Here is a 13,445-nt window from a genome sequence, read left to right as displayed (position 1 = left end):
GGAGAGTGAGTAAGGGTTGGCAGATAAGGGAGAGAAGGGGGAGCGAGGAGGAGCAGGGGGGAGCTTTGAGGGGAGAGTGTGGAGGAGAGGGGGAGCAATAAAGTGGGGTGGGAAGAGTGATGCTTCACCGTGTGTGGCTATACACTCCGGGAGGTAAGGGGTGCGAGGAAGGGGAAAGGGTGTATTGTGGATTTAGTATTGGGACTTCAAGGAAAGTGTGGGAGTGGGGGTTCCACTAGCAATTGGGAGGGGATTTGAGGGGAAGCTGGGGGGGGGGGAGGAAAGGATAGTCCCACCTGCCGGCATTAGTACAGGATTGAACAAAATGGTGTACTCCGCGCTTGCCTGCTCTTCACCCTAACATGGTGTATGCCCTCCCTGGCACTCCCACCCCCCTTCCTCGATACCTACATGGCATTTTGGTGTCCTGCGTCCTGCTGCTCAGGCACCCGAGCCAATTGAACACTAACTAAGCACTGCACTGGCACGCCAGGCCCCTCTCCTCGGGTACCTGTGTCCACTAATACACTACTGGCCCCCTGGACCTACCTTTGGCATCACCTGGCCGACGAGCCCCCAGTGCCTGGGGTGCCTGCTTCATCAGAACACTTCGCTCACGAGCCACACCCCCAGCCAGTCCATTATCTCCTGCACCTCACAAAAAAATTTTTTTTTCAACTTTCTACGATCAGCACCAACCGCATAACAACATCCAAATGTAAATTTACCTAATCCCCCTCCCTAACTTTAAACTAACCCCCGGTTTCCTTGGGTGGGATCCACTCCACCCAATCAATCCTTCACACCATGCATTCCGTTACTCACGCTCATACCGGCCATTGCCTGCCTTACACTCATAAGTCATCAACCACACACAAACACATTTCCACTCACCAACACAGCATCACCTAACTAATTTCCACGAACAAACTCGTGCACCGTCGTCTTCCCTTGTACTACGCACGCTCCCATTTAATTCGATACTCCATACCACTCTACGTCCCCACTCCGTGTTCATTGTGTTCACCCAAACAGTCCCTATTGTCACTCTCGATCCGTAAATTTATCCTTGCCCTCTCTCATGGTCACTGATTCGGTACCCACATTGAGACTACCATCACCGGCACCCCCATGTGGGCCAAACAATGCCATCCCCCTTCAGCAAGTGCTCCTGAGCCCCCTGTGTGGGGTGGTTTCACCACTGCGCTCCACATATGGGCATGACTGTCGCTGTCTCTTACCCCGACTAGAATGAGCCCTCTTCGTCCACAGAGGTGTTCAGCCATATGTCTGTCGCAAACCAATGTGTTTTTGATTTTTTTCTCACTGGACATTTGGGTTTTCCCACGGGGAACCAATCCGTGCTCGCCACGCCCACTATTCATGCTGGGCGTGCTGTGCATATTGTACCACTGGTTCCCGTGAAAAAATAATTTACAGCCAAATTCCTTTTGTTTCGCCGTTCGTGCTCCAGTGATTTATCTCTCACAGAGCGTTTACACGCCGGCCCCTCAGCATTTCCTACTGAACCAAGCAATTGTCCGTGCTTGGGCGGTTTGTGAGGCACGGATCGTGCACACTCCTGGACGTGCCCTCGCGGGGCCGGTGTGGATCCCAAATCCATGATGATTTTCCCATTCTTGAGACCAGAACACAGCTGCATTTGAAATTTGTTGCTCGTGGAGAGCTCACTGCTCCCGTCCCGTATGTGTCAGTGCATGTCCTGTGCCCTTACATTCTCTCATCCACTCCACACGACTTGTTCCTGGCACGCACTCCATCACGCTTGCTCTCTGCACACGACGCACGCACACTCATCACTCCAAGAAACCCCGGGTCCTTTCTTCCACCCAAGCTCGACCAACACCCAATCGCATCATGCACGTGCCGGTCTCGCCATGACTCACCTTCACTGGACTCACCTCCTCCCGGATCATCTCAAGGACCTGTGTATCCTCTTCGCTTGATCTTTGAGCACTTTGTCACGCTGCAAATATATCACCTTCATGCATTCTTCCGTCTTCTCCTTTACTCCACCACCTGTTTCTACCTGTTTTGCTTTAATTTCAATATCCTCGATTTTTACCTATTTTACCTTCATAAATTGCCGATGTGCCCCTCTAACGTCACCTTCATTGTTTCTATTTGTGTTTTCAATTCTTGTTCCTTTTTCCCCATTGTCTGTCACCTCCTCTACTCTCTTCGTCAGTCCCTCGTGAACCATTTTACATTCTTTTTTAATTGCAGTTGTTGTTCTTCTTTCAGCTGCTACCGTTAGTGGTTGCCACAGCGGATCATCCGTTATGATCCGCATACTGATTTGGCACAGGTTTTATGCCAGATGCCCTTCCTGACGCAACCCTAGTCGCCTCTTACGACACAGGGAATAAGGATTGGGTTTCGCCATGATTCCGGGCTGCCCTGCACCCTCTCATAGCGCGGCCCAGCGCAGAGCACCCGTCATCAAGCGATCCTCCAACCCAAGCCTCCGAGTAGCCGGATTACAGGTGCACGCCACTACGCCCGGTTCTTTTTTTTATTGCAGTCATCTCTCTTGTTGTTTCCTTATGGGCGGCTCTTAATTCCTTTATCGGCCCCTGTGTTATTCTCCATTTGTTTCTTCAATTAATTCTGTTATCGTTAGTCCTTCTTCCTCTTTCGTTATGTTTCCAATCTCTCCCATCAGTCTGGCCTCGCTCTCCCTCATCTCTTCCTGGAAACCGATCCCACACTCCCTTACCTCCTCCCGTACCGCCGCCATTTCTCTGCCCATTGCTTCACTCATCTCCCTTTTTATTTCATCACCCATCACATCCATTTTTCTGCTCATCACGTCCATTCTGCTGTTGTTTTCTTCACTCATCCTGTCCTTTCTGCTTCTGTTGTTTTGGTCCATCGTTTTTATTTGTGCCTTGTTTTTTTTGCTCATCATAGTTATTTGTGCCATTAATTGCCTCATGAATAACATCGTGTCGTTCTCGGGCTGCACTGGCTGTGATAACCCGCCGTTCTGCGCTGTCGGCGCTGCATTTTCCTGAGGCCGAGGGAAGAAATTATTTTCCATCTCTCCCATTGCTTCTTCTTCACCCTCCATTGTGACTTCATGCGGGTCTTGGATCAATTCTGTATCCATATTTACATCGTCCACATGGACCACCAGGACCTGCCTGCACCATTGTCTGCACCAATAAATTTTTACTAAAATTTAGTCTAACAGCTCTGAATTTTGAGGTGCATGAAGTGCACCACCCGTCAACTACGTGGCACCAATTTAATGATCAAGGGGGTTCAAAAAATACCACTCCTGACACCATTTGTTACGGCCACGGGTACCGAGTGTATTATGAGGGGGTTAATCCCCGGTTCTCCTCAGAAGAGCCGGACCTGGGGCCATCGCTTACAATTAACTTTGTGATACGGTGAGTTGCTTTAGAACCACGAACACCAATCGGTTAACTACGGGTTCCAGTGTCCACCGACTAATTTTGCTGTTTAATTAGATGTCACATGGCTTCCTGAATGGGGAGCGTGCCCTCGGCAAAGCACCAATCTTATCTTGATTAGAACTTAAGTAGGGTGGCCAAGCGTTTAAACGCTGGTGCGTGCTGACTCTGACAGGTCAATTAGTTTGGTAATTACCTCCCACTCTATCGAGGTTTGGACAATGCAGGCTCAATGGAAGGAAGGGACAAGCATGGAGAGGTTGAAACATCAACAAGAAATTTGTTAATAAGAATAGGTAACAAAATTTTTTCCTTGTGAAAATAAGTAAATTCAAATCAATCAAAATAATCGCAAGCAAACAAAGAATTAATCAGGCATTGATAGAAAAAGAGACAAAGAGCAGATGTCTATCACTATGTCTTACTTAACAATTAAACACGAGACAAGGGTACCCAGCAGATCATTGAGGGGGGAGCGAAATCCAGTCGAGCTCACCAAATAGCAGTCATCGGACGTCAAATAAAACGTCCTGAAAAGTGTGAGCGTGCCTTGTCCGTTGCCAGCACCCTGCCTTGCTGTGCACCCACTTGCATACAGGCTTGAACTCCAATCGACATCACGTCGTCACCCCCAGGAACCAGGGATGCCATAAATCAGGTATGCCAAGAGCATGTCTCGAGAAGAACCAGCATTAATGTTCTGAGCGTCACCCACCGTCAGGAGTCACCAGGATCCACAACCGATGGACAGCTGTTAGAGCTGTGAGAAACTGAGGCACTGTGAGAATCTGTAAGGCTGCAAGGCCGTCACCAACTGTCACAAACTCAACTGTCACCAGCTCACCAACCGTCTGACTGGAACTGACGAAGCAACCATTTGACTGGAACTGAAAATAGCCGTCACCCAGCTGTCACCAACTGTCACAAACTGTCGCAAAACTCTCCAAGCTGTAAGAACCGCCACCAGCTATTGCCAACTGGCTGTCACCAACTGACTGAAAACAACGATCCTCTCGTCCTTTCTAGAGGTGGCCCGTCTGAGCAGAGCCTCAAGCAGACTTCAGCCAAATCCACCTTGCCTATTGACGCAACGTTGCACGTGATAAACCGCCCGTCCCGCGATCATTACTGGCCTACGATGCCATGTTTATGGTGCTGGACGAACGGCAGAAAGCAGCCATTTGCCAGAATTACTGAGTGAAAACGTAAAGCGCTCATAAAACGTCAACGACAATTATTACCTCAATGTTCAGCCCGATAAGAAAAAGAGCCAGTTAGCATCAATAGAGCTGCTGAACAGAGTGTCAAATGTCAATGGAAAAGGGTAGATGTCAACGTCGATGGGAAGAGGTGGGTGAGCCTCTGTTGGGCTAACAGCTATCTCACGTGCATGAATGTGTATGTCGTAAGGAGAAAAAGGCCATCCCATAAGAAAGGGAATCTATTCTTTACCCTTCTCAATTAATCAAAGTTAGAATGTCACCAGACATGGGGATGGGTCTATCTTGGACATGCATATTGGGAAATAACTGTCTGAGGTCCTAAATGTTTGCATGTATTTGTTGGATCCGATTCTGAAATCTCTCTCTCTCTCTCTCTCTCTCTCTCTCTCTCTCTCTCTCTCTCTCTCTCTCTCTCTCTCTCTCTCTCTCTCTCTCTCTCTCTCTCTCTCTCTGTCTCTCTGTCTCTCTGTCTCTCTGTCTCTCTGTCTCTCTGTCTCTCTGTCTCTCTGTCTCTCTGTCTCTCTGTCTCTCTGTCTCTCTGTCTCTCTGTCTCTCTGTCTCTCTGTCTCTCTGTCTCACTTCTCTCCCGTCTTTCTTTCTTTGCCTCTCTTCGTTTTCCCATCAGTGAAGTAACGCGTGGTATTTGCTTGTCTCTCCTGTAAGAGAACCATTGTCTATGTGGCTGTCTATTTGTGTCCCAATTTTTCTCAGAGATGGCTGAACAGATCTTCGACGAACTTTCAGAGGTTCATCAGTGAGTGCTGGTGAGTGCTCTCGGCAAAAAAAAAAAATGATAATAAAAACTATTCCATTTTTTGGTATTTTTTTTCCATCGCTCTGTCATGCTGAAGTGTAATTGATTAATGACAGTTATATTCAAGTACACATATACGTACAAGTAAATGCAAAACAATTGCCGGACATTTGAATTCTAATATACCTCTTCCGGAAGCGGTCAAAGTTGGTGGTACATCTTCTTCTTCTTCTTCTTCCTGAACATCATCATATTTATAGATCAGGGGCAAACTTAACCCAGAAACATCAACGGCACATTCACTTGCATTCAGTCAACGAATAATATCTAATTCCACTTTTAAGGTAAGACTTTTACAATGCCTCTGAGCCATTTAATGTGACCTTTTACATACAGTTGCTGGAAAGGCTTTGGCACTACAGAGCAATTTAAAAAACAAAATGAAAAAAGATCCAACTATATTTAAAAAACAAAATAAAAAAGATCCAACTTTATTGAAAAAACAAAATAAAAAAGATCCAACTTTATTTAAAAAACAAAATAAAAAAGATCCAACTTTATTTAAAAAACAAAATAAAAAAAGATCCAACTTTATTTAAAAAACAGTAAAAAAAGATCCAACTTTATTTAAAAAACAAAATAAAAAAGATCCAACTTTATTTAAAAAACAAAATAAAAAAGATCCAACTCTATTTAAAAAACAAAATAAAAAAGATGCAACTTTATTTAAAAAACAAAATAAAAAAAGATCCAACTCTATTTAAAAAACAAAATGTAAAAAGATCCAACTTTATTTGAAAAACAAAATAAAAAAAGATCCAACTTTATTTTAAAAACAAAGTAAAAAAAGATCCAACTTTATTTAAAAAACAAAATAAAAAAGATCCAACTCTATTAAAAAAAACAAAATAAAAAAGATGCAACTTTATTTTAAACACAAAATAAAAAAAGATCCAACTTTATTTAAAAAACAAAATAAAAAAACATCAACTCTATTTAAAAAACAAAATATAAAAAGATCCAATTTTATTTAAAAAGTAAAAAAAAGATCCAACTTTATTTTAAAAACAAAGTAAAAAAAAGATCCAACTTTATTTAAAAAACAAAATAAAAAAGATCCAACTTTATTTAAAAAACAAAATAAAAAAAGATCCAACTTTATTTCAAAAACAAAATAAAAAAAGATCCAACTTTATTTAAAAAAACAAAATAAAAAAAGATCCAACTTTATTTAAAAAAATAAAAATAAAAAAACATCCAACTTTATTTAAAAAACAAAATAAAAAAGGATCCAACTTTATTGAAAAAACAAAATAAAAAAAGATCCAACTTTATTTAAAAAATGTTTTTGCCGAAAACACTCCCTGACACTCATTGATGAACCTCTGATTGAAGAAGATATGTTTGGCCAACTCTGAGAAAAATGGTGACGCGTGTGTGTGCGTGTGCTCACACACACACACACACACACACACACACACACACACACACACACACACACACACACACACACACACACACACACACACACACACACACACACACACACACACACACACAAACATCTCCCTTATTGTATCGACAGAAATGAAGAGTTTGTTGATATCCTTGACAATGATTGATGTCATGACATTTATAATGATTACTAAAGGGTTCATTGATATGCTCCTGATGGGTTAGTTCTGAATTATTTTTCAGCGGTGAAGCCGCTTCAATATTTGGTGTGTCCTTCCTTCCATCCATCCGTCCGTCATTCTATCCGTCCATAAAAAAATGAAGAAAAAGAACCTTTCTAACCCACCGTGTTTAATCCGAAAGCGTTTTAAAGTGTAATTCTAGACGGTTCTAAAGGGTAATTCTCATGGGTTCCAAAGGGTAATTTGACAAGGTTCTAAAGGGTCATTCTAATGGGCTTCATTCGTTTCTAGGCTTTGCCTATTTCATATTAAAAATGCCAAACTGGACTGCTTCCTTCGGACACGGGTACGATTCTGTTTTTTTTTTAATGGATCACTCTGACTTGAGTAACTTTTCATATAAACAGTGGTCTTAAGGAAGGCGAAGAGAGGAGGTGAGGAATGTTCCAATAAATTGAAACACCTGTGAATTAATTCCATTGGGCCCAATGGAAAAAGGAAACATATTCAAGGTCAACGGAACCTGTTCATCCTTATCTGGTGGAAATGTTCCAGGGACAGTGAAATATTTGTCAGGAAAGAAGGGGTCAAAGATGTCGCAGGAAAGACTGGTGGTGAGCGTACGTCATGAAGTTGAAGCTCAGTCCTTTAGTGTTGCCTCGAATTACACCTAGGATATATTTTATATAGAAATATGAAGTTTCATATAAATTAAGAACATGAGTAGAGTGGTCGTAAGCAAGTAAATGAAGGAGAGTTCAAATAGATCTCTTGGGGGTATGGAGTTTGATGGGACAATGTGGTGAGAGTTGCCTGATTGAAAAGCTGAAGGGAAGAATAAAATTAGATAAACACAGGAAGGTTGTTTTTTTTTTTCAGAAAGAGGGGCACGATGGGTTGAGTGGAGAAGTTATACTCGAGGAGACGGGGCAGGAGTGGAAAGGTTAAGTAATATTGATAATCCTATGGTGCTGGAGGGGAAGGATGATAGAGAGCAGGAGATGACCATTTATGATGAAATTGCTTCATTCATGAATCCTCCAAATTGTGATGAAAATGAATGATGTGATCGGTATTTAAGAAACCTCATTAATACCTTACATGTAGGTATGCTTCTGACGGACATGGCAGTGAACTCATTCATTGGAAAAACTGAATGTAACAACTAATGGTTAGACCATTTGACCACATAATCTCATCCCATTGATAAACTTCCACCTTGTTTTTGCTTCAAGCCTCACAACATGCATGATGTGAACGTTTTCTTCTGTAAACCGAATAACCATAAAAATGTAAGTGGAGTGTCGGTGATATGTTGAAGGGGAAACACATGTTTCATCTATTGTAGGTTCAGGTGTTTTGAGAAAGTGTAACAGGTTTTTTCCTCAACAGTGAGTGGAAAGATCATGATTCACTGAGACCTTTCTGGTGATCTATCTCTATCTCTATCTCTATCTCTATCTCTATCTCTATCTCTATCTCTATCTCTATCTCTATCTCTATCTCTATCTCTATCTCTATCTCTCTCCTTTTCTTCCCTCTTGTGGTGTTCCTTCTAAAGGCAGGTTAGATGTTGCCAGAGCAGCCCAACTGCGAGGATCAGACTTGCTGGTTTGCTCTTGCCTTCCCAGCAGTGGTCAGGTAGCTCTGCGACATTATAACCTATCAGTCTATGTTAGGGACTGTGAATGGACTCAATACTTTGTACAACATTGGGAAATGAAGGATAAACGAGGAAGTGGGTTTATCAGGGAGAATTATCTTTCCATAAATAATTATCTCCACCACCGAATGTGAAGGAGGTTATGTTTTCACCCCTTTCTCTCTGTTCATTAGATGCAAAATTGAAGATTTTTCAAGTATATTGGTCAGTCGATTTTGTTATTCTGTCTGTCGATCCATTTGTCTGTTTCTCTGTTTGTCTGTCTGTCTGTTTCTCGCCTAGGGGTCACAATTTTAAACCGATCTTCACGAAACTTCACCACATGGTAGAGTTTGTCATAAGGAAGAAGCTTTTTTGTTTTTGAGGTCAAAAGGTCGACATAGGCCAAAGGTCAACAACTTAGGTGAGATTTCTAAAATCCTCAATTTTCATCCGATTGACTTGAAATTTGAAGAGGATTTATATTTCAGGTCCCTAAATTCAACCAGCCAATTAGTTTTGAGGTCAACAAAGACGAAATGGTCAACATTGTCCCAAGGTCAACAACTAAAGAGGTGTTTCTAAAATCCTCAATTTTCATCTGATTGACTTGAAATTTGAAGAGGATATATATTTCAGGTCCCTGAATTCAACGAGCGAATTATTTTTGAGATCAACATGGACCAAAACGTCAACATATGCCAAAAGTCAACAACTAAGGTGGTATTTCTAAAATACTCAATTTTCATCCAATTGACTTGAAATTTGAAGAGGATATATAATTCAGGTCACTGAATTCAACCAGCCTATTCGTTTTGACGTCAACAAAGATGAAATGGTCAACATCGTCCCAAGGTCAACAACTAAGGTGGTATTTCTGAAATCCTCAATTTTCATCTGATTGACTTGAAATTTGAAGAGGATTTTCAAATCAGGGAATTTAATTCAACCTCCAAGTATTTTTCAGGTACACATCAGCTAAAATATCAACTTAGGCCGAATTTCTAAAATTGTCAATTTTCATCCGATTCTCTTGAAAGTTGAAGAGGATTTACATATTTTGTCATTGAATTCAACCTCCATTTGTTTTATGGAATTTGCAAGTGTCGTGCCCTGCATGATGTCTTATTCTTATTTGTCTGTTTGTTTATTATCTTGCCAAAACGAAGTTTTTGCAAGATGTTAGTCAGCTTGTATGGTTTTTTTTTTGTCTGTAATCACGTATAAAAATTCTGCAGAGCACAGTTATCATTGGAAATTTTTGTAACTTCGCATATCAGAGGCCTATAGAGGTCCCTTTCAGCGCATAAAATTTTGAAGGTCAAGATCAAAGGTCAAGGTCACTTTGTCGCAAATCAGGGGAGTCGACGAAACCCTTATTTTTTGAGTAATTTTGATCTAATCGTCTTCAAACTTCATGGGAATATAGCTCATGGTCTGGCGCTCAGCTGATTAATTTTTGGTGGCGATCGGCCTTGACCTTCATATGGTTTTTTTGTTTGTTTGTTTTTTTTGTTTGTTTGTTTTTTTGTTTGTTTGTTTTTTTGTCTGTAATCATGTATAAATCACTCTGCAGAGCACAGTTATCATTGAAAATTTTTGTAACTTCGCATATCAGAGGCCTATAGAGGTCCCTTTCAGCGCATAAAAATTTGAAGGTTAAGGTCAAAGGTCAAGGTCACTTTGTCGCAAATCGGGGGAGTCGACGAAACCCTTATTTTTTGAGTAATTTTGATCGGATCGTCTTCAAACTTTATGGGGATGTAGTATATGGTCTGGCGCTCAGCTGATTAATTTTTGGTGGCGATTGGCCTTGACCTTCATGGTTAGCGCCAAAGGTCAAACATATTTGACCCCAAGGTCAAATTTTCAAGTTTTAGGAACCATATCGTGTAGTACCTCAAATTGAACACCTCGATGAGTGCTTTCTAGATATGTCAAGCTTGAGACATTATGACGTCATTTGGTGACGTTATGAGGCAAACTCATATTTTTCATGGTTACTCTGTAGAACGATTCTCATCGGAATCTCTCGTAGGCAGATATTCCTCAAGGAGTCGCTCCTGGTGGATAGCAGCTCTGTTCACCTCAGTGTGACCTTAAATAAGTCACACGTGGTCACCTTTTGGCAAGTTATGGGTCACCCTGCGGGTGACATTGGTTTATTTGTCTGTTCATTTGTTTGTGTGCAGGATATCTTAAAAAGTTGTGGACGGATCCAGATGATATTAGGTGGGCCAGTTGGGTGTGTTACAGGGACGAACTGGTTAGATCTTGGTGAAGATCCAGGTCTGGATCTAACGACTAGAATTTTTAAAGTGATTCTTCACCATTGAGAGATAGGGCCAAAAATGATATATAGCACGATATCTAAAAAAATTGGAGACGGATTCGGTTGAAACTTGGTGGAAACGTCAGGTGTTTGTGACAATGAAGAATTGATTCAAATTTGGTGAAGATTCGATTCCGGATCCGGATCCAATATTTTTTTTTCGTGATTCTTCATCAATGAGAGACAAGGCTAAACTAATATATAGCACAATATTTCAAAAAGTTGTGGACGGATTTGGATGAACCGTGGTGGACGTGTTCGTTGTTTGACCATGACAAATTGATTCGATGTTGGTGAAGATCCGAATCCAGATCTGGATCGGATAATTATTTAATTTTTAAAGTGGCTCTTCACCATTGAGAAATTGAGCCAAAACGATATATAGCAAGATGTTTCAAAAATGTATTGGGCCCGATATGTTCTCGTGGATCAGGCATTGCATGTTGGTTTGCCCTCTATTGAGTGCCCTTCTACTTCATTCTGAGCTGGGCCATCGAGGTGAAAATATTTTACACAATCAATCTTATCCCACAACTTCACAGAGAAAATGCCAATTTCCTCATTTCATCAGAAAACTATCATTGCTGCTTTAACAAGGAAAAGTGGATTGTACAAAAGAGCAAGGAAACATATCTTTGCCAGCATGTTTTTGTTTATGACGTCACAGGCATCACTTTTCATCTGTTTGTGTAGGTTTCTATCATCTGCCTTTGGACAGAACTCTTTGATCTTCTCGAAAATTTCATGTCCTGCCATTCTCATTCTTGCAATGCATTATAATAGACTGTTGCCGATGGAAACAGAACTCAAAACGAAACATCCAACGCCATTGTGTGATTGATAATGAACAGAGAGACTTGGTGCATACACCCTGTACACATGTCATCACATTGTGAGTAGATATCGATTCATCGATTCAATCACGTGATCACAGCACAACTTGAGATGAGAGACTGTGTACGAAACTGAATGTACAAAACTTTTCGTAGCAGCACAAGCAACGAGCGAAGCGAAATCCATGAGCTGAACCGTGCTGTCATTACAGATATGAAGTGTACATGACATCCATCAGCAAAGTTTAACTTATCGCACATGTGACTTCGAGTTCCCAGGAGGCACCTGTGTTGTGGGCATCTTTAGTGAGTGGCCCCATAGAAACAGTGTATTAATTTGTACTTCAGGTCTTTAACAAAGAAACATGTTTGTGGTGGCCTCTGTAACAGGTGTCCAGGATATCCCACGGTGAGATGGCCAAAAGAGTTAAAATTGCACGTCACAATGTCAGATTCATTTAAGCCCTTCTATCCCCATGGACGACAGGATGGTGCAGAGATGGTGCACTTAAATATGAATTGTCTAGTCTGGGTTGGACTTCCAACATGGCAATAACCTGTCAGCTTCGTGTTTCTCAGGCAGGGTATTGCATCACAAAGTGCTCCATCCCTCGGATGCACGTTAAGCCGGCAGTCCCATCTGTGAGCAATAGTTGGACGTTAAAGATCGCACGGTGTCCTTCATGAAGAGTAGGCGAGTTGTCACCGGAATCATGAACAAAGTGAACTAGAAGGGCAGTCGATAGAGCGCAAGCTTCCGCCACATAAAACCTGATCCAAGAGAACATATCGGGCTCAATACATATTTGAAATATCATGCTATATGTCGTTTTTGGCCCCATCTCTCAATGGTGAAGAATCAATTGAAAAATGTATAAATTAAATAATTCTCATATACAGATCCGGAATCGGATCTTCACCGAAATGGAACCATTTCATCCTTGTCACGCATCCAACCTGTCCGCCAAATTTCATCCGGATCCGTCAACAACTTTTTGAGATATCCTGCACACAAACAAACAAAAAAACGACCAACAAAATTGCCAAAATCCGAAGGATTCTGGCAATTAACAAACAAACAGACAGAAAGGGGTGAAACATAACCTCCTTCACCTTCGGTGGCGGAGGTAAAAGATACATTCAGTAATAATTATTTTGATTGCCTACCCTCCCCAACAAATATTTCAATTGATTCCAATGAATCCAATCGTCACAAACATCAAAACTCAAGCACGAAGTTGAACCGAATGGAAAATGTGAGCAAATGGAAAAGGAAAATCTCTCTGGGTTGATAAAAACAAGGATGATAAACCAGGACTGGATTGAAAAGGAAACCTCTCGGTGGAAAACAAAGATAAAGTTATCATTATTTTTTTCGCGTCTTCACCTCGATCCGTCATAATTTAAAAAACACGGAGAGGAATTGACCTTGCATTTAAGTTCTATACGATTGAATGTCATTGTTCCTCATTGAAAGTGAAAGATATTGGTGGGAGGTACATGACCTTCCTGATGGTGACCCGAGTTAACTTTCAGGAGCTGGCACGAGTTAAACCTTCCTGGCTTCCATTACGTCTCTGT

At 41.5% G+C, this 13,445-nt stretch overlaps 1 pseudogene; it reads right to left on the bottom strand.

The window, feature by feature from the left end:
* Nucleotides 1–2,387: 2,387 nt before the first annotated feature.
* Nucleotides 2,388–2,528, bottom strand: LOC147028233 (signal recognition particle RNA; annotated as a pseudogene).
* Nucleotides 2,529–13,445: the final 10,917 nt, after the last annotated feature.

This window comes from Eptatretus burgeri, chromosome 4 (assembly GCF_056783735.1).
Source record: "Eptatretus burgeri isolate ZD-2024b chromosome 4, Ebu_testis_v1, whole genome shotgun sequence".
NCBI classification, from domain to species: domain Eukaryota; kingdom Metazoa; phylum Chordata; class Myxini; order Myxiniformes; family Myxinidae; genus Eptatretus; species Eptatretus burgeri.
This window is presented reverse-complemented; position numbering and strand designations above follow the sequence as displayed.